Here is a 22828-nt window from a genome sequence, read left to right as displayed (position 1 = left end):
TGAGTGTATGAGTGAGTGAGTGTATGAGTGAGTGTATGAGTGTATGAATGAGTGAGTGAGTGAGTGAGTGTATGAGTGAGTGAGTGTATGAGTGTATAAATGAGTGAGTGAATGAGTGAGTGTATGAGTGAGTGTATGAGTGTATGAATGAGTGAGTGTATGAATGAGTGAGTGTATGAGTGAGTGTATGAGTGTATGAATGAGTGAGTGAGTGAGTGTATGAGTATGAATGAGTGAGTGAGTGAGTGTATGAATGAGTGAGTGTATGAATGAGTGAGTGTATGAGTGAGTGTATGAGTGTATGAATGAGTGAGTGAGTGAGTGTATGAGTATGAATGAGTGAGTGAGTGAGTGTATGAATGAGTGAGTGTATGAATGAGTGAGTGTATGAGTGAGTGTATGAGTGTATGAATGAGTGAGTGAGTGAGTGAGTGTATGAGTATGAATGAGTGAGTGAGTGAGTGTATGAATGAGTGAGTGTATGAATGAGTGAGTGTATGAGTGAGTGTATGAGTGTATGAATGAGTGAGTGTATGAATGAGTGAGTGTATGAATGAGTGAATGAGTGAGTGAGTGAGTGTATGAATGAGTGAGTGTATGAATGAGTGAGTGTATGAGTGAGTGTATGAGTGTATGAATGAGTGAGTGAGTGAGTGTATGAGTATGAATGAGTGAGTGAGTGAGTGTATGAATGAGTGAGTGTATGAATGAGTGAGTGTATGAGTGTATGAATGAGTGAGTGTATGAATGAGTGAGTGTATGAATGAGTGAATGAGTGAGTGTATGAATGAGTGAGTGAGTGAGTGTATGAATGAGTGAGTGAGTGTATGAATGAGTGAGTGTATGAATGAGTGAGTGTATGAATGAGTGAGTGTATCTATAATCTCCATCCCGCTGGTGTTCTGTCAGGTCGGGTTCTCGTCTCACACTCTCAGTGAAATTGGGTTTAATGATAAAAGCGTTGAAGACTAAAGGACTCGAGATCAAAGATCCTGAATGATTTCATTATTAACCTGGTTTCAGACCCAGATTTCAGCTGACGACCTGCTGGAATGTAAATTTTGGCTGCCTGGACGTTTTCTAGTGGAGCTTTAATCGTGTTTGATTTATTCAGAGTAGAAATGTGTTATAACCGCGGTGTTATAACCTCCCGCTTTCTCCCGGTGTGCCGGTGTAATCCCGTCTCCGGCTCCTGTTGTTTCTGTTGTCGTTCGCACGCCGACTTTATTGATATTAAGAGAGAAAAACGGGCGGCGTTACGACGGCGCTCCTGCGTTAGTGCCTTGTTCCTCATTACGGAGAGTCGCCCTCCATACCACAGCCGCCGTTTCTTTTCTTTATTGGTTTTTTTTGTGGTGCTTTTCGCTCATTATTCGTTTCTATAAAAAGCCGCCGGGACTCTTGAGGAGGAAGAAGAGACGATTGTGTAACTGTTACGTAATATAAATAAAACTGTTAGGGGGGCACATACTTTCCTGGCTGGAGAGCTACTGTTTCAGTCCACAGGTCATCGGGATTGAGTTTTTAATGTCGGCCTCATCGTGTTTCAATAAAGCTTCGAGGTTTTTTAAATGCGCTTCAGTTCCTATATAGGGATGAACCGGAACTCTGATTGTGAGTCTGGTCTTTCCGTCACACATCACTTCCTGGCAGTGACCTCTCAAATGCTCCTTTAACTGAATAGGCACAAATTCCTACAGACGCACTGCTAATTCCCAGCAACGAAGGGGCAAAACAGTGTTCAATGGGATGTTCAACAAGCTCGTGGTTCAGTGTCCAAATACTTTTGGCCAAATGGTGTAATAGTCCATCTGTCTGTCTGTTTATCTGTCTGTCCATCTGTTTGACTGTCTGTCTGTTGATCTATCTATATATCTGTCTATCTCTGTCTGTCTGTCTATCTGTTTATCTGTCTGTCTGTCCATCAATCTATCTGTCTATATATCTGCCTGTCTGTCTATTTATCTATCTTTCTATGGGTCTGTCTGTCTGTCTGTCTAAATATTGTCTATCTGTCTGTCTGTCTATCTGTTTATCTGTCTGGCTATCTAAATATTGTCTATCTTTTTATCTATCTATCTATCTATCTATCTATCTATCTATCTATCTATCTATCTATCTATCTATCTATCTATCTATCTGTCTGTCTGTCTGTCTGTCTGTCTGTCTGTCTGTCTGTCTATCTATCTGCCTGTCTGTCTATTTATCTATCTTTCTATTGGTATGTCTGTCTGTCTAAATATTGTCTATCTATCTATCTATCTGTCTGTCTATCTATCTATCTATCTGTCTGTCTGTCTGTTTATTTGTCTATCTCTCTGTTTATCTGTCTGTCTGTCTGCCTGTCTGTCTATCTATCTTTCTATCTACAGTATATATCTATCTATCTGTCTCTATATTTATTAATCTGTCTGTCTAAGCTAGTGTTGCAGGTCTGCATGTGAATAGACTCAGGCATTATTAGCATTAGCGTGTTAGCACTAAATTAACGGCGTGTTTTATGTGGACGTGCTAATGCGCGCTGTCTGAGCTCAGATTTACGTGCAGGTGACTCCTGTGGGCTCTTACAGGGACGTCGATCTTGTGAACAGTTTGGCAGAAAAGCGCCGGTGGTATCCGATCCAGCTCCGTACGGATCATCACTATTCTAGTAATTCATAAAGCGTTCTCCTGCTCGGCGGGGTTATTAGCGTTACGACACATGACGAGTTCCCTGGCGGACGGTGCAGGGATCCGTTCCAGGCGGCTCGTTTTTCCCCTTCGGACATTTTTAATTCATCAGGCCGGAGGTATCCGGGGAGAGCGGGCGGCGCGCGGCTGTTCAGAATGCGTGGGACGGTACATCCACGTCTCTGCGTCAGCAACGCTGGAACACGGGCAGCGTTTGGCGTCAGACTTTCTGTTTCACCTTTTACGTCGCTAATGGACTTCCAATGTCACCGGCGCTCTGGGACTCCTACTGTATATTAGAATGTATATTGATCCTCGTTAGTCCCTCACGACGGCGGTAGCGTTGCGCGGCGGGTGGTTATTATTAGCTCGATTGTCTCTATAATCTTTTTACACTTGACGTGCCGTGTAGTCGTTAGCGCTTCGGTAGCGAGTCTCCAGAGGTCGCTGAATCATCCACTTCTGTAGGTGCAGGTTATTGGATTGTGAGGCTTGTAGCAGCTCATAAAACCAGGGGGGCGGCCAGACCTCGTCCCAGTTTGCTGTACTGGGACGTACACTCAGAGCTCCTGACTGAACACAGCGAACGATACAGCAATGTTTTGGTTTTAATTTGTTCTTTATTATTAGAATCTCTGAGCTGAAGTTGATTTCAGCTCGTGGTTCATCATCTCCAGCTCTCCGCTGACCTTATCCACATCACGTAAGCAATGAAATCAAATCAGATGATCCCTCATTAAAAAGGACTGCTTCCAATAACAGTAACAATAAGAATCTTGTGGGCTGTGTCCCAAAGCACATACGACTGAAGTAAATCAAATCTCACGTTAGTGCACTAGCCATGGTGTCATTATTATTTACATTTACATTTTCAGCATTTAGCAGACGCTTTAATCCAAAGTACTGTGACGGTATACTGTCTAAGCAATTGAGTGTAAAGGGCCTTGCTCAAGGGCCCAACAGTTGCAACCTGGCAGTGGTGGGGCTTGAACCAGTGACCTTCTGATAACTAGTCCAGTCTAGGCTACAACGTCCCTGTTATTAATTCATTAGGCAGCACGCTGAATGAAATAAGGAGCAGAATCTCAGCAGAGCTGCTGACCTGGCCGAGCGTCCACACGAACGCAACTGGCCGTGTTTGAGGGAGGGAAGGTCGGACGTAGGCTCTCTTTCTGCTGCCACTGCGATAGTACTTGGACACCTGACTGATCCAGGCACCTAAACGATTGGAATGGAGAGCTTAGCATGGCTCTGCGTGGGAACCAAATGCTGGCGGGTGATGAGAAGTGGCCACCGATGAAACACGTGTTTGAGGGGGCGTGTGCTGATTTGGCTTTCCTTAATCTGATTGTGCAAGTGGCAGCGGATTCACAACTGGGAATTGGATATGACTAAATTAGGAGATAAAGGGGGTCAAATCGAGAAACAATATACCGTACACAAAAACAACTCTTATTTATTAATTTGGCACAGAAATACAGTGGTTAGGATTGACTGTAGCTGGCAACTTCTCTGTGCCCATTTAAAAATGGTTAGTTTGATGGCACCCATTATTAAGTACGTAAAATAATGTCAGGTCAAGTTTATCTATAAAGCGCCGTACAATAAAATCAGAACAATAATAAAATAAATCAATGATATAAAAAAGTAATAAAAGTATAAATACACCGATCAGCCATAACATTAAAACCACCTCCTTGTTTCTACACTCACTGTCCATTTTATCAGCTCCACTTACCATATAGAAGCACTTGGTAGTTCTACAATTACTGACTGTAGTCCATCTGTTACCCTGCATGCTTTGTTACCCCCTTTCATGCTGTTCTTCGATGGTCAGGACCCCCACAGGACCCCCACAGAGCAGGTATTATTTAGGTGGTGGATGATTCTCAGCACTGCAGTGACACTGACATGGTGGTGGTGTGTTAGTGTGTGTTGTGCTGGTATGAGTGGATCAGACACAGCAGCGCTGCTGGAGTTTTTAAATACCGTGTCCACTCACCGTCCACTCTATTAGACACTCCTACCTAGTCGGTCCACCTTGTAGATGTAAAGTCAGAGACGATCGCTCATCTATTGCTGCTGTTTGAGTCGGTCATCTTCTAGACCTTCATCAGTGGTCACAGGACGCTGCCCACGGGGCGCTGTTGGCTGGATATATTTGATTACCAAAAATAAAACCCCCCAGGGTCAAATAATCCATTTGGTCATCATCACTAAACAACTTTTACTCAAAATGAGCGACTTACAGTACAATGACAGTACACAATCTACGCAATTGAGAATTAAGGGTCTCGCTCAAGGGCCCGACAGTGGCAACCTGGCGGTATTTGGACATCGGACCATGAGCTTGTCGGACGTCCTATTTCTAAAACAGCGTGACCTCTGTGTGATCTTTTCAGCTAGAACAACAGCCGCTCTTCTGAGAAGCTTCTCACAAGACTTTGAAGTGTGTCGGTGGGGATTCGTGGCCAAATTGTATGAGGTTCCGATTCGTTCCAGAGCTGTCGAGTGGGGCTGAGGTCAGGGCTCTGAGCAGGACACTGGAGTTTCTTTAAACTAAAAGGGACACAGTCATGCTGGAACAGAACAGGAAAGGACCTTCCTTAAACTGTTGGTGCATAAAATCTCCTTTATATAACCGATTTACGTGGCTAAAACACACGTTGAAGATTAGAAAGGCGTCCGAATACTTTTATCCACTCCGTACTTCTCACCACCGTCACTACGCACATAGCAGCACGTACAGCATGTGTGTGTGTGTGTGTGTGTGTGTGTGTGTGTGTGTGACAGTGTCAGCCTACAGAGGATGTGTCGGATCTCTGATCTCCTGGTGAAACGTTTCCTCACTGAAACTGCAGACAGGTGTTTTATTTCCAGTCTTCGCCGCGACCTCGGCGTTTTCACTGCGCTGACGTCCGCCGGGCAGGTTCACATCCCCCGATACCACCTGATTAAAGCCTCGAACCCACTCCGAAATATTTACCATAATATAGAACCGAACCGGCTCTAAAGAAAAGCCGAAATCCTAAAGTGAGCTCACCTCCAGCGGGGGATCTACTTATGCAGAGTGGCCTCTTACTGGCTGGCTTTGATATTATAAATAAAGCATGGCGGTCAGTTCTAATTGAGCCGAGCCTTTTCCGGCTGTAATTCACTAATGAGGCCGGGTGATTTCTTTTCCCTGTGACAAGATATATGTTCCGGCTCCGCATTACACAGATTAAATATTGAGCCCCGCTCCATTAGTCATATTGAGCGCTGAAACCGGTAACCGGGCCGCGCTCCCGGCCGGGCCGCGCACGCCGGTGACCTTTGAGCCTCCAGTGGACCGATCTTTTACAAAAAAACGGCTGATTAATAGCTGAGTAGCGGAACTCGAACTTAACCGGTGAAAACGATTGACCTGAATTAAGGTGATCGATCAGTCTGGGAAGCTGACGCAGGTCATGTGATCTTCGGTTTGATTGAAGTGTAGCAAAAATGTCATTAAAAAGACATTAAAGACAAACAGCGACGCCTAGAGTCTGTCCGAAAACCTAGCGCTCATCCTACACTCCTGAGAAGAGGGCGTGTCTATATTATTAGATCCCTTAAAATGCTCCTACTGAGGCGCCTTAATTCTGAGTGATGATCTGACTGAATGACGAGGGAGTGTCAATCACAGGCAATCCCAGCATTCAGTGCGGCGCGGTCTGAACGAACGCGGAGCAACCAACGGAGTTCATGTCAGATGTAAATAAATTCTCGTTGGTGTTTAATGTGTATAAAGGTGTAATTATACACGTGTCATTTATTTGTAAATTCAGGCTCGTCAGGGACGGTTTAAGCGTTTTCGGTACAGTGAGGGAGACGTTAGCTGATGTGCTAGCAGGTTGTGGCACCTCGGCCCGTCGATTTGAACGGCCTGAGGCTAACTGTGTTAGCTTAGTAAGCTAAAACTGCAGCGACGAAATCGGCGTAATCGCCTCATGAGCTCCAGGTTTTCAGACAGACACCTACTGTCTGGTCCAGGTGCTGGGTGGTGTGCCAAGCGGTGGAGGAATACTTAAAGCGTAGTGTGCTCCTCCATGAGTGTTTAAGCTCTGTGAAGGAATGCACTGGCAGCAAGAAGAAAGAAGAGTCTGGTGGCTTCACGTGTTCGGGAGGGGATGTGTTCTAGTCCACGGCATGGGTGTCTTATATGAGGTGAAGTTTGACAGTACAGTGGGTCAGTTTGGCATGTTCTCTGGACACTCTAAGTTGGCCCTAGGTACACTATATGGACAAAAGTATTGGGAAGCCCCTTCTAATGTTTGAATTCATGTGTTGCAGCCACAACAATCACTAACAGGTGTAATAAATTATTAATATAAAGGAAATGACATGCTTCCGACTTTGCATTAACAGTTGAGGGAAGGTCCTGTCCTGTTCCAGCATGATTGTGCTCTATAAAGACATGAAGAAAAGCTCCAGTGTCCTTGTACGTCAGTGCCCAGCCATACAAACGATGGGCACAAATTCCCACAGACATACTTTAAAGTCTTGTGAGAAGCTTCTCATAAGAGGGGATGTTGTTCTAGCTGGAAAGCTCACACAAAAGTGACTCTGTTTTAAATGGGACGTCGGGAGGCACGGTGGCTCGGTGGGTAGCACTGTCGCCTCACAGTAAGAAGGTTCCGGGTCCTTTCTGCGTGTCTGTGGGGGTTTCCTCCGGGTGCTCCGATTTCCTCCCACAGTACAAAGACGTGCAAGTGAAGTGAACTGGAGACACAAAATTGTCCATGACTGTGTTTATGATTAAAAACTTGAACTGATGAATCTTGTGTAATCAGTAACTACCTGTCCTGTCATGAATGAAACCAAAGTGTAAAACATGACCTTAAAATCCTAATAAATAAATGGGACACCGGACATGCTCACAATCAGGCGTCCAAATACTTATGAATAGCGATGTGATGATCCTGTTTACTCACCCCTGGCTTCACCGTTCACGTCTGTCATGATGTCGTGTTTTATTCAGGTGTTAAAGCTCCTGATATGAACTGATGGGAGTGTTTGGAGGCTTGAGAGTAAAAATCGCGGCTTATGTTCCAGGAATTTGTCTGAAACACAATAATATGAAAAACAAACCATAATTTGCATCTGTGTGCAGTAGGAATCATTTACCTCAGGGGCTTTTCCAAATTTCATTCTCCTCACATGCTGTGTCTCAAATCACACCCCTCTGTAGTGCTTAATTTCATTGGGTTCTATTTGTGTAGCAATTCTGACACCATTACAAAGTGTTTATGCAGAGATCCTGGTCTGGATCCAGTTCATATCCTGTTCTATTCGTTTATTTATTTGTTTATGGTAGATTACGCTCTCCCACTACAGCTGGGATCTAGGATTCGAATCCCCAGCGGTGCTATAGAATGGTTGGTAGGGCGACTACATGCAGACTTGATTGGCTATGTCTGAGAATGGATTGGCGTTCTGTCTGGGGTGCGTTACTGCATTGTAACCAGTGATTTCGGTGAAACCGGACCCACCATGACCCTGAACAGGAGAAAATGGTTGTTATTGTTGCTAACCACTTCATTCTGTCCTGAACAGAACCGGTTCAAGAACCAGAGTTCTTTTGGTGGAAAAGCACTAAGAGGGGTCACTGTTGTTTTTGAAATGGGACGGTCAGGTGACACAGTTGTGATTGAATGTAAAGGTGACGTGTTTGACAGGACGCACGACGGGATGTTTTATTAACACCTGTAGGAAATCCTCCTGACCCCGGGGGCTTCACTGATTTATTCACTCAGGTTGTTGCGCGGGTTATCTGGACTAACCTTGCTTTGTCGGCTGTGTAATTTTACCCGCACGTATATGTGCGGTGGTCGAACGCGGCGGTTGTGGCCGCCCGGCGCTGCCGACACTCGGGGTGGAATATCTGATGTAGGCAGGTGAAGACCTCTGGAGGATTGTGTTGCAGCGAGTCCATTAGCATAATTAGTTTTACCTACTGAGTGGCTTTCCTTGCACAACTCGCTCTAAATGTTTAATCACCGCGCGCTGGACTAACGTCTTTCTGAGAGCACTTTCGTGACAGGCCGTCGCCCGCAGTCAACACAAAACAAGCTTTTTTTCCTTTTTTAGCAAAACTGACGTCTTGATAAAGAACAGAAAAGCTTTTCTCAGTTCGTTCCTCCGTATTTAAATCACACTGAACTTTAAACATGCCACATGGAACAGTAGCAGCAGGTCAAGACGTTCCATTTTACAGGGTCCCTAAACTGTAATTACACACTAATCAGGTGATATGGTTTGAATCCCTTCATTCAGAACGTCCTGCCCTACATCAGAGCAACGTGTTAAGAGCGATCTTTGCAGACACTTTTACCCAAAGTGACTTACAGTACTGTGACTGTTTAATGTCTAAGCAATTGAGGGTTAAGAGCCTTGCTTAAGGGCCCAACAGTGACAACCTGGCAGTAGTGGGGCTTGAACCAGAGACCTTTTGGTTACTAGTCCAGTACCTTAACCACTAGGCTACAACATCCCTAATAAAATTAATCCAGCTCGGCTTAGTTGTGTAGGAATAAACGTCATTTTATGGACGTACAGCAGCTTTGTGGCGTGTCTACACTGACCTCCTTGTTTCTACACTCACTGTCCATTTTATCAGCTCCACTTTACCATATGGAAGCACTTTGTAGTTCTACAATTACTAACTGTAGTCCATCTGTTTCTCTGCATTCTTTGTTAGCCCCCTTTCACGCTGTTCTTCAATGGTCAGGACCACCACAGGACCACCACAGAGCAGGTATTATTTAGGTGGTGGATCATTCTCAGCACTGCAGTGACACTGACATGGTGGTGGTGTGTTAGTATGTGTTGTGCTGGTATGAGTGGATCAGACACAGCAGCGCTGCTGGAGTTTTTAAACACCTCACTGTCACAGCTGGACTGAGAAAAATATCCAGCCAACAGCGCCCCGTGGGCAGCGTCCTGTGACCACTGATGAAGGACTAAAAGATGACCAATAAAACAGCAGCAATAGATGAGCAATCGTCTCTGACTTTACATCTACAAGGTGGACCAACTAGGTAGGAGTGTCTAATAGAGTGGACAGTGAGTGAACACGGTGTTTAAAAACTCTAGAAGCGCTGCTGCACAACACACACTAACACACCACCACCATGTCAGTGTCACTGCAGTGCTCAGAATGATCCACCACCTAAATAATACCTGCTCTGTGGTGGTCCTGACCATTAAAGAACAGGGTGAAGAAGGTTAAAAAGGTATGTAGAGAAACAGATGGACTGCAGTCAGTAATTGTAGAACTACAAAGTGCATCTATATGGTAAGTGGAGCTGATAACATGGACAGTGAGTGTAGAAACAAGGAGGTGGTTTTAATGTTATGGCTGATCGGTGTATAATCCATACCCCACACGGCATCTCGTACATCTCATTCTGGCAGCGGCTGACCGACTGTCATTTATGAGGAAGCTAATTGACAAGATATTCAGCAAAACCCACAAGACTCGAGATGATTGATGGATCAATCGTTATTCACAGCTCACAGCTCCCCACGCAGTCCTCTACACAGTGATGGGTTGGAGTCTGACTTAAAAAGTCTGAATTCCCAGTGTGGTCCACTCACAGGGCATCTTATGAGTCTTAAGTACTTCTGACACCGATCTGTAATCTGTGTAACGTACAGAAATAAAGAGGACGTTTAAAATGTAGCTCATTATTTATTCAGCCGTGCAGGACTGCTGTCTGCCGTCGTGGTGAGGATGATGAAGAGTCGTATTGATTGGAGAGTAAATTTAAGCTGATTGTTCTGTTATTTAATACCGTAATAACTGACGCTGACCTTTAAATGTAATTTCAGTTCAGACTCTAAACAGAAGTGCGTGGATCGGCTGAATGTGGACGCCAGCGGTTACAGGAGGACCGATGGCTTGTTCACTTCTGACCCTCCTATTAAAGCGCGTGTACTTGACGTAGAGTTTGTACCACTTCTCTTAACACCACTAGTCCCGGAGACACAGCGGGGGGTGCTGGTGTCCGATGTCTTCTGGGTCCGGTTTGAGATTCCTCTAGGTACAAAGGTTTCCTTTTACCTCCGTGGTGGAGGACTACGTTCATCACAGCCTATCGCTTTCAAAACCTTGAGACCTCCACGTCTTTGTATGTCCACAAAATGCTTAACGTCTTTTAATGGGTCTTTAATCAGGGAGAACATGAAGATCAAACACTTACAGTGTAGTTTGTCGTGTCAATAAAAACAGCATAATCATTTACCTAATTAATGATTTGATTTGATGACAAAATCTGGAAAACCGAATGTCCGGTCCCCGTGAGAAGCGAACCAAGACCAGTAGTTCAGTAATCGTGCACGAGTCGGCGCTCGTCTCTCAGTAGTGAGAGGCTTTATTTTGTCAGGAGGCTCGTCTTGTTCTCGCCCTGTGTTTTATACTCAAGTTCTAGTGCTCAGTTCTGCACCAGCGCTGCGCCAGTGTGTGTGTGATCAGTGTGTGTGATGAGTGTGTGTAATGAGTGTGTGTGTGATGAGTGTGTTTAATGAGTGTGTGTGTGATGAGTGTGTTTAATGAGTGTGTGTGTGATGAGTGTGTTTAATGAGTGTGTGTAATGAGTGTGTGTGTGTGATGAGTGTGTGTTATAAGTGTGTGCGTGATCAGTGTGTGTGTGTGATGAGTGTGTATGAGCTGAACGTTGACTGAAAGCTCAGAGATAGTAGAACAGTATTTGTGTTTGAATGATCTGAGGTTTTAGGTAACGCGCGCTCGCTAAATATGAGACACGGGTCATAAATCTCATTTCCTTTCCTGTAATGAAACAGAGGGATCAGTTTGTGTGTGATCAGTGTGTGTGTGTGTGTGTGTGTGTGTGATCAGTGTGTGTGTGTGATCAGTGTGTGTGTGTGTGTGATCAGTGTGTGTGTGTGTGTGATCAGTGTGTGTGTGATCAGTGTGTGTGTGTGTGATCAGTGTGTGTGTGATGAGTGTGTGTGTGTGATCAGTGTGTGTGTGTGATCAGTGTGTGTGTGTGTGTGTGATCAGTGTGTGTGTGATGAGTGTGTGTGTGTGATCAGTGTGTGTGTGTGTGATCAGTGTGTGTGTGATCAGTGTGTGTGTGTGTGATCAGTGTGTGTGTGATGAGTTTGTGTGTGTGTGATCAGTGTGTGTGTGATGAGTGTGTGTGGGTGATCAGTGTGTGTGTGATGAGTGTGTGTGATCAGTGTGTGTGTGATCAGTGTGTGTGTGATGAGTGTGTGTGATGAGTGTGTGTGATCAGTGTGTGTGTGATGAGTGTGTGTGATGAGTGTGTGTGTGTGATCAGTGTGTGTGTGTGTGATCAGTGTGTGTGTGATCAGTGTGTGTGTGTGTGATCAGTGTGTGTGTGATGAGTGTGTGTGTGTGATCAGTGTGTGTGTGTGTGATCAGTGTGTGTGTGATCAGTGTGTGTGTGATGAGTGTGTGTGGGTGATCAGTGTGTGTGTGATGAGTGTGTGTGATGAGTGTGTGTGATCAGTGTGTGTGTGATGAGTGTGTGTGATGAGTGTGTGTGATCAGTGTGTGTGTGATGAGTGTGTGTGTGTGATCAGTGTGTGTGTGTGTGATCAGTGTGTGTGTGATCAGTGTGTGTGTGTGTGATCAGTGTGTGTGTGATGAGTGTGTGTGTGTGATCAGTGTGTGTGTGTGCGATCAGTGTGTGTGTGATGAGTGTGTGTGTGTGTGATCAGTGTGTGTGTGATGAGTGTGTGTGTGTGTGATCAGTGTGTGTGTGTGTGAGATGTGTGAGTGTGTGATCTGTGTGTGTGATCAGTGTGTGTGTGATGAGTGTGTGTGTGATCAGTGTGTGTAATGAGTGTGTCTGTGATCAGTGTGTGTGTGCGTGATCAGTGTGTGTGTGTGATCAGTGTGATGAGTGTGTGTGTGTGATCAGTGTGTGTGTGTGTGTGTGATCAGTGTGTGTGTGATCAGTGTGTGTGTGTGTGATGAGTGTGTGTGTGATGAGTGTGTGTGTGTGATCAGTGTGTGTGTGTGATCAGTGTGTGTGTGTGTGTGTGATCAGTGTGTGTGTGATGAGTGTGTGTGTGTGATCAGTGTGTGTGTGTGTGTGATCAGTGTGTGTGTGATTAGTGTGTGTGTGTGTGATCAGTGTGTGTGTGATGAGTGTGTGTGTGTGTGATCAGTGTGTGTGTGTGTGATCAGTGTGTGTGTGATGAGTGTGTGTGGGTGATCAGTGTGTGTGTGATGAGTGTGTGTGATGAGTGTGTGTGATCAGTGTGTGTGTGATCAGTGTGTGTGTGATGAGTGTGTGAGATGAGTGTGTGTGATCAGTGTGTGTGTGATGAGTGTGTGTGATGAGTGTGTGTGTGTGATCAGTGTGTGTGTGATCAGTGTGTGTGTGATCAGTGTGTGTGTGTGTGATCAGTGTGTGTGTGATGAGTTTGTGTGTGTGTGTGATCAGTGTGTGTGTGATGAGTGTGTGTGATGAGTGTGTGTGGTCAGTGTGTGTGTGTGATGAGTGTGTGTGTGATCAGTGTGTGTGTGTGTGATCAGTGTGTGTGTGATGAGTGTGTGTGTGATCAGTGTGTGTGTGTGATCAGTGTGTGTGTGTGTGTGATCAGTGTGTGTGTGATGAGTGTGTGTGTGATCAGTGTGTGTGTGTGATCAGTGTGTGTGTGTGTGATCAGTGTGTGTGTGATGAGTGTGTGTGGTCAGTGTGTTTGTGTGATCAGTGTGTGTGTGATCAGTGTGTGTGTGTGATCAGTGTGTGTGTGATGAGTGTGTGTGATGAGTGTGTGTGGTCAGTGTGTGTGTGTGATCAGTGTGTGTGTGTGTGATCAGTGTGTGTGTGATGAGTGTGTGTGGTCAGTGTGTGTGTGTGATCAGTGTGTGTGTGATCAGTGTGTGTGTGATCAGTGTGTGTGTGTGTGTGATCAGTGTGTGTGTGATGAGTGTGTGTGATGAGTGTGTGTGATGAGTGTGTGTGTGATGAGTGTGTGTGGTCAGTGTGTGATCAGTGTGTGTGTGATGAGTGTGTGTGATCAGTGTGTGTGTGATCAGTGTGTGTGTGATGAGTGTGTGAGATGAGTGTGTGTGATCAGTGTGTGTGTGATGAGTGTGTGTGATGAGTGTGTGTGTGTGATCAGTGTGTGTGTGTGTGATCAGTGTGTGTGTGATCAGTGTGTGTGTGTGTGATCAGTGTGTGTGTGATGAGTTTGTGTGTGTGTGTGATCAGTGTGTGTGTGTGTGATCAGTGTGTGTGTGTGATGAGTGTGTGTGATGAGTGTGTGTGGTCAGTGTGTGTGTGTGATGAGTGTGTGTGTGATCAGTGTGTGTGTGTGTGATCAGTGTGTGTGTGATGAGTGTGTGTGTGATCAGTGTGTGTGTGTGATCAGTGTGTGTGTGTGTGTGATCAGTGTGTGTGTGATGAGTGTGTGTGTGATCAGTGTGTGTGTGTGATCAGTGTGTGTGTGTGTGATCAGTGTGTGTGTGATGAGTGTGTGTGGTCAGTGTGTGTGTGTGATCAGTGTGTGTGTGATCAGTGTGTGTGTGTGATCAGTGTGTGTGTGATGAGTGTGTGTGGTCAGTGTGTGTGTGTGATCAGTGTGTGTGTGTGTGATCAGTGTGTGTGTGATGAGTGTGTGTGGTCAGTGTGTGTGTGTGATCAGTGTGTGTGTGATCAGTGTGTGTGTGATCAGTGTGTGTGTGTGTGTGATCAGTGTGTGTGTGATGAGTGTGTGTGATGAGTGTGTGTGATGAGTGTGTGTGTGATGAGTGTGTGTGGTCAGTGTGTGATCAGTGTGTGTGTGATGAGTGTGTGTGATGAGTGTGTGTGATCAGTGTGTGTGTGATGAGTGTGTGTGTGATGAGTGTGTGTGATCAGTGTGTGTGTGATGAGTGTGTGTGTGATGAGTGTGTGTGATCAGTGTGTGTGTGATGAGTGTGTGTGGTCAGTGTGTGTGTGTGATGAGTGTGTGTGATGAGTGTGTGTGTGTGATGAGTGTGATGAGTGTGTGTGGTGAGTTTTTCTGACTAAATGGAGGCAGGAATTCTGACTCGTTCCTGACGTGAGATCCTCACGTATTTACCGCGGTGTTTTCTGCTCGTTATGTCGTCTGAATTATTGAAGGCTCTCCGGGTTTTATTCGGGCGGATGACGGGCAGGCCGGTGGCGTGGCGGCGCGGCGGGGGGTGAATAATTGATGGCGGGCGGACGCTCGGGTTTGTGTGAATGGTCTGCGAGTCGGGCCGCTTTGCGTGAGTGAGCGTTGCCGCGGGAGATAAGGGCTGCAGGGTTTAGTTTCATAGCCTTCACACCCCGACCTGATTTCACTAATGAGCTCTCATCTATAACAAAGGGAGGAAGTTAAGTAGTGAAACGCCGCATTGTGCTGCGGGCTTGGATCAGATACCTCGCGGGAGGATGGCTGCCGTGTAGGAGCTGGGAGACGGGAAGCGGCGTGGACGCAGACGGAGAGAGATGAGAGCGCGGACTGTGACTGGTGTTTAACTGAAGCCCAATCCACACACCAGACGTCTGATTTAATACGACATCATTACAACTAAAATCTGTCTGTGGCACAGTGATCACAGCAAGAAGGGCCTGGGTTCAATTCCCCGGGTGCTTTTTGTGTGGAGTTTGCATGTTCTCCCTGTGGCCTTGTGGGTTTCCTCCGGGTTCTCCATTTTCCTCCCACAACTACAAATAGCCCAAATACATGCAGGACAATTAAAGCTACTAGAATTTGACCTAAGTGTGTGTGTGTGTGTGTGTGTGTGTGTGTGTGTGTGTTTCCTGTGATCGGCTGACGACCAGTCCACATTAAATCAGACCCAAATCCAATAAATCAGACCCACTGTGACCCTGACCAGGATAAAGCGGTGGTGAAACAGACAGTGAATTAATGAATTTTTGACTAATTTACTCACTCATTTCTTCACTCACTCACTCACTCACTCATTTACTCACTCACTCACTCACTCACTCATTTACTCACTCACTCACTCACTCATTTACTCACTCACTCACTCACTCATTTACTCACTCACTCACTCATTTACTCACTCACTCACTCACTCATTTACTCACTCACTCACTCACTCACTCATTTACTCACTCACTCACTCACTCATTTACTCACTCACTCACTCACTCATTTACTCACTCACTCACTCATTTACTCACTCACTCACTCACTCATTTACTCACTCACTCACTCACTCACTCATTTACTCACTCACTCACTCACTCATTTACTCACTCACTCACTCACTCATTTACTCACTCACTCACTCATTTACTCACTCACTCACTCACTCACTCATTTACTCACTCACTCACTCACTCATTTACTCACTAACTCACTCACTCATTTACTCACTCACTCGCTCATTTACTCACTCACTCACTCACTCACTCACTCATTTACTCACTCACTCATTTACTCACTCACTCACTCACTCATTTACTCACTCACTCACTCATTTACTCACTCACTCACTCACTCACTCATTTACTCACTCACTCACTCGCTCATTTACTCACTCACTCGCTCATTTACTCACTCACTCACTCACTCACTCACTCATTTACTCACTCACTCACTCACTCATTTACTCACTCACTCACTCACTCATTTACTCACTCACTCACTCATTTACTCACTCACTCACTCGCTCACTCATTTACTCACTCACTCACTCGCTCATTTACTCACTCACTCGCTCATTTACTCACTCACTCACTCGCTCATTTACTCACTCACTCACTCGCTCATTTACTCACTCACACTGTGACCCTGACCAGGATAAAGCGGTGAAACAGACAGTGAATTAATGAATTTTTGACTAATTTACTCACTCATTTCTTCACTCACTCACTCACTCGCTCATTTACTCACTCACTCACTCACTCACTCATTTACTCACTCACTCACTCACTCACTCACTCATTTACTCACTCACTCACTCACTCATTTACTCACTCACTCACTCGCTCACTCATTTACTCACTCACTCACTCGCTCATTTACTCACTCACTCGCTCATTTACTCACTCACTCACTCGCTCATTTACTCACTCACTCACTCGCTCATTTACTCACTCACACTGTGACCCTGACCAGGATAAAGCGGTGAAACAGACAGTGAATTAATGAATTTTTGACTAATTTACTCACTCATTTCTTCACTCACTCACTCACTCGCTCATTTACTCACTCACTCACTCACTCACTCATTTACTCACTCACTCGCTCATTTACTCACTCACTCATTTACTCACTCACTCGCTCATTTACTCACTCACTCATTTACTCACTCACTCACTCGCTCATTTACTCACTCACTCGCTCATTTACTCACTCACTCACTCATTTACTCACTCACTCGCTCATTTACTCACTCACTCACTCACTCATTTACTCACTCACTCATTTACTCACTCACTCACTCGCTCATTTACTCACTCACTCACTCACTCATTTACTCACTCACTCACTCGCTCATTTACTCACTCACTCACTCGCTCATTTACTCACTCACTCACTCACTCGCTCATTTACTCACTCACTCACTCACTCGCTCATTTACTCACTCACTCACTCGCTCATTTACTCACTCATTTACTCACTCACTCACTCGCTCATTTACTCACTCACTCACTCACTCACTCATTTACTCACTCACTCACTCACTCACTCACTCATTTACTCACTCACTCACTCGCTCATTTACTCACTCACTCACTCACTCATTTACTCACTCACTCACTCACTCGCTCATTTACTCACTCACACTGTGACCCTAACCAGGATAAAGCGGTGGTGAAACAGACAGTGAATGAATTTTTGACTAATTTACTCACTCATTTACTTACTCATATACTCACTCACTCACTAATTTACTTACTCATTTACTCACTCACTCACTCATTTACTCGCTCACTACTTTACTCACTCACTAGTTTACTCTCTCATTTACTCACTCACTCACTCACTCACTAGTTTACTCACTCACTCATTTACTCACCCACTCACACACTTACTCACTCATTTACTTACTTACTCATATACTCGCTCACTCATTCATTTACTCACTTATCCACTCACTCAATTCTCACTCGCTCACTCACTCACTCATTTACTCACTCACTCACTCACTCACTCACTCACTCATCCACTCACATTCCAACATCATGGACACTGATGTAAAGCCACCGTAATCACATCTTATGGGATTTTATGGGAAGGTTTTCCATGAGATTTTGGAGTGTGTCCATGAAATTTGTGCATATTCGGTTAATAGATCATTTGTAGGGTCAGGGACTCTGTCATGCTGGACCCAAACTCCCTTCATACACACAAACTAGTCAAACCAGTGAGTACAGATCTGGCTTCATCATCATCATCCTCCGACCGCTGCCACACATTTATAGCAATGATTGTAAACGGCTGTTAGCAGTGAACGTGGCAGACACAGTTTAGATTGTGTCCGTATACTTTTGGCCACATGGTGTACGTACTTATGCTTTCCCTAAAATATAGCAATTACTAAATCTTATTCGACAACAAATCAGGAAATGCAGCAGCCACTGCAGCACTCAGACTAGCGAAGAGTTGAAGTCAAGTCAAGTCAAGTCAACTTTATTTATATAGCGCTTTTTACAATAGACATTGAACTGTGTGCTAATTGATTTAAAAAGTAGTGAAGAAACCACTCCACTACAGCGTAATGTAATGAACCCAACAGCTCTCCTACTTACAGAGACACTACAGAGGAAATCAGATCAGACAGACGTACGCAGATCTGGAAACCTGACGTGATGTGATTACTAAAGTGCATGTAAACGTCCTTATCGGATCAGAGCCGTTAGCTGTCGGATCGTCGTGTAGGTGTGAATGTACTGGAGGTGTAAGAACCTTTCCGGCTGAATCGCTTTTCCTCTTCGGTACAGAGTTAGCTCGTTTTAATCTCAGCTCTCTACAGGCATTTATACGGATGATGATTGGTTCATCTGAAGAAGGTAGTGCTGCAGTTACGCCCTCTACTGGCTGATCGATGGAGCTGCACAGAGACGGGGGATAATGGAGATCGGTTCTTGACACTTCATGCGCGATACGGATCTCCATATGAACCCACCTGATGCAGGTCAAAAGAAGCAGTCGGTACTGCACACGTGTCGAAGCACTTTGTAGTTCTACAATTACTGACTGTAGTCCATCTGTTTCTCTGCATCCTTTGTTAGCCCCCTTTCATGCTGTTCTTCAATGGTCAGGACCCCCACAGGACCACCACAGAGCAGGTATTATTTAGGTGGTGGATGATTCTCAGCACTGCAGTGACACTGACATGGTGCTGGTGTGTTAGTGTGTGTTGTGCTGGTATGAGTGGATCAGACACAGCAGCGCTGCTGGAGTTTTTAAACACCGTGTCCACTCACTGTCCACTCTATTAGACACTCCTACCTAGTCGGTCCACCTTGTAGATGTAAAGTCAGAGACGATCGCTCATCTATTGCTGCTGTTTGAGTCGGTCATCTTCTAGACCTTCATCAGTGGTCACAGGACGCTGCCCACGGGGCGCTGTTGGCTGGATGTTTTTGGTTGGTGGACGATTCTCAGTCCAGCAGTGACAGTGAGGTGTTTAAAAACTCCAGCAGCGCTGCTGTGTCTGATCCACTCACACCAGCACAACACACACTAACACACCACCACCATGTCAGTGTCACTGCAGTGCTGAGAATCATCCACCACCTAAATAATACCTGCTCTGTGGGGGTCCTGACCATTGAAGAACAGTGTGAAAGGGGGCTAACAAAGCATGCAGAGAAACAGATGGACTACAGTCAGTAATTGTAGAACTACAAAGTGCTTCTATATGGTAAGTGGAGCTGATAACATGGACAGTGAGTGTAGAAACAAGGTGGTGGTTTTAATGTTATGGCTGATCGGTGTACACTGTGGTTAGCAGAACTGCAAAGCACTCAGTCCAGTTCTCATCCAGTCCCCGAGAACCAGTCCTCATTTGTACTGGACCATGAAGAACAACCTACTGTTCTGATAAACCATAAACATCCCAGTTCTGATTAAGTATAAACCGGACTTTAGACGTGCAATCTGTTTAATGCTAATCTGTTGGCTGTACGTTTTCCAGCTTGTTAGCTAAATGAGCCTCGGCGCTCCGGTACAAACTGAGGAAGCAAAATTTCTCGGCTTGTCCGGGATGATCGAGCGTTTGGAGCGAGGTGAGGATTATGTAAATCTCTGGCTGAACATAACGTGCGAGGGCCCGGGGGTTAAAATTCGTGGCGTCAGGAGTTTAGGATTAATGCTTCCGTTCCTGTCGTATCGGAGAGTCGCAGACGGAGTCGGGGGGACGAGAGGAAGATGAAAAGCGAGAGAGATGAGATGAAAACGACGGAGCGGAGTGAAATATCTGCCGGCGGAGGAGACGGCAGGCAGGTGGACCTTGAGGTGACAGGAGGGAGCGGGATGAAGTTTATCTGGGAAGATTATCAGGGACGGGAGCTCTGACGGCACGCCGGTTTGGGCGGGAGTTATTTATCGAGCCCGAGGTGGATGCGAGGTGGATGCGAGGTGGTGTGTGTGTGTGTGTGTGTGTGTGTGTTTTTGGGAGAGAGACTGAGGGGTGTTAAGTGTGGTTCCCGGGGACGGAGCATTCGCAGGAGAAACATGGTGGCAGACTTTGAAGTATGGATCTGAGAATGAGCAGTGAGGGATGAGTGCTGGCACAAGCTGCTGGGCTCAGATTGAAATTGTAAAGCGTGCGTGTCGGAAACCACAGAGACGATTTTTCTCGTTTAGCCGCCTGGAGGAAAAACGATGCAGATACAAACACGCTCACAGAAACATCACAGAAACGTTCTGTTAATAAACACGGTATACAGTCCCTCATGTTTAACCCACAATCCTCTCTCTCTGTTGTTGTGCACAACTACGTTGATCTGTTGTTGTGCACAACTACGTTGATAAAATTTTGGTGTTTAGAGAAGAGGACACTTGGCACCATGGTAATGTGTGTAAAGTTGGGCTTTAAATATTTGACAAATGCATCAATAACAAGACAACTAACAAACGCATTTATGGTCAGATCTTATTACTTTCAATTCAGCGTTTAGCCCTAAAAAATAGTTAATAATAATAATAACAATAACAAAACAATAATAATAATAATGATAATAATAATAATAATAATGATAATAATAATAATAATAATAATAACACTAATAATAATAATAATAATAACAATTATAATAACAATAATAATAATAACAATAACAATAATAATAATGTTATGATATGGGGGTTTGAGAAAACCCGTAACGTAGGGGAACCCAAGTATGGATGCACAAAAAGGAGCGAGAACTAAAGTTGACAATGAATATTTATTAGATTCAGACAAACAGGGGAAATGGTGATAGGTCCAAACAGAGGACACTGAAGCGGCTGGAGCAATACTGTGGGTAAGAGGAGCTATGATCTGAGTCCAGGAACAAGAGGGGTTGGTGTCCAACACTGTCCAGAGCTTAGGCAGAACAAACAGTGGCAGTGGGAGAAGAACCAGGGTCACAGGAGCTAGGAGCCAAGTCCAGGAACCAACAGGAGTGCAGGGGTGGTAGTGGAAGATGAACCAGGGTCGCAGGAGCTAGGAGCCAAGTCCAGGAACCAACAGGGAAGCCAGATGATGAATGGATCGCTGGGCTAGAATCAACCGGGAAGAAAAACAACAACGTTGAAAAATAGTTTGAACAGCAACAAGATAATGTCCTTTAAAAAGAGAGATCAGCTCAGGAGTCAGGTGTCACTGTACCGCGGTGACAAGCAGACAATCTGGCGATGCGTGGTGGAAAAGCCGGCGTTTATAAGCGGTAGCTGATTAGATGGAAAATGAGGTACAGGTGAGTGAGGTCCGCCCTCCAGCGATCCATTGGCTGGCTTCCACTGCAATTTCTGGGGACAGTACCCCTCCAAGCCGCTGGGGGGAGAAGGAAGCCGGGCAGGCAAAAACACACACACATATCTAACAAGAACAAAAGGCGAAAGTCCGAAATAAACTTTAACGAAAAATAAAACGGAGGATAACAGAACTAACAAAGTACACAAGCGGAAAATACAAATGAAAATATAACCATAGAAAACGAAAGTAACAAGGTAAGAGCGGATTATAACAGTACCCCCCCTTAACGACCGCCTCCAGGCGGCCTACCGGGTCCATTAGGATTTCGGAGGTGGAACTCCCGGATCAGGTTGGTGTCGAGGATGGCAGATCGGGGAATCCAGGAACGTTCCTCCAGTCCGTAGCCCTCCCAATCTACCAAGTACTGAAGGCCTCGGCCTCGCCTCCGAACCTCCAGCAATCGGCGGACCGTGTATGCCGGATGGCCGTCGACGAGCCGGGCGGGTGGTGGGGGGTCGGAAGGAGGGCTCAGGGTGGAGGAGGCCACTGGTTTGAGCTGAGAGATGTGGAATGTGGGATGGATGCGCATGTGGCGGGGGAGTCTTAAACGCACAGACGTGGGGTTAATAATCCTCTCAATGACGTAGGGGCCGATGTAGCGGGGGGAGAGTTTCTTGGATACCGAGCGGAGGGGAATATTCGTGGTAGATAGCCATACGACCTGACCGGGAGCGTAGGGGGGGCCAGGTCTCCGATGGCGGTCTGCCGACCGGCGGTTGTTGTCACGAGTCCGGAGGAGAGCAGCCCGGGTGGTCTTCCAGACTCTTCGGCACCTACGGAGATGTTGCTCAATGGAGGGAACTGCCACGTCTGCTTCCTGCTCGGGGAACAACGGGGGCTGATAGCCTAGGGAGGCCTCAAAGGGGGAAAAACCTGTGGCGGACGAGATCAGGGTGTTGTGGGCGTACTCGATCCAAGCTAGGTGGGAGCTCCAACCCCTGGGGTTGCGGGCGGCCATGCATCGTAGGGCGGCTTCCAAGCTCTGATTTGCCCTCTCCGCCTGTCCATTGGACTGAGGGTGGAAGCCAGACGAGAGGCTGACCGTCGCGCCCAAGGCTCTGCAGAAAGCCCTCCAGACCTGGGAGGTAAACTGGGGCCCACGGTCCGACACAATGTCCGTAGGGATCCCATGCACGCGAAACACCAGGTTAACTAATAGCTCCGCCGTTTGGAAGGCTGTGG

General features: G+C 45.9%; 1 protein-coding gene and 1 long non-coding RNA gene across 2 annotated transcripts in view; one reads left to right on the top strand and one right to left on the bottom strand.

Moving 5' to 3' along the window:
* kcnn2 (potassium calcium-activated channel subfamily N member 2) overlaps nt 1-22828 on the top strand; it is a 63857-nt gene that overhangs the window by 15478 nt on the left and 25551 nt on the right. The gene's annotated exons all lie outside the window — the stretch shown is intronic.
* Nucleotides 21061-21940, bottom strand: LOC134332772 (uncharacterized). The gene is made up of 2 exons (XR_010015306.1): nt 21500-21940; nt 21061-21390 (listed from the first exon to the last, which is right to left on the bottom strand). It is a non-coding gene; the product is annotated as an uncharacterized LOC134332772 (long non-coding RNA).

This window comes from Trichomycterus rosablanca, chromosome 18 (assembly GCF_030014385.1).
Source record: "Trichomycterus rosablanca isolate fTriRos1 chromosome 18, fTriRos1.hap1, whole genome shotgun sequence".
In the NCBI taxonomy this organism is placed as follows: Eukaryota; Metazoa; Chordata; class Actinopteri; order Siluriformes; family Trichomycteridae; genus Trichomycterus; species Trichomycterus rosablanca.
The sequence above is the reverse complement of the archived record's forward strand: the minus strand, read 5'-3'. Positions and strand labels throughout refer to the sequence as shown.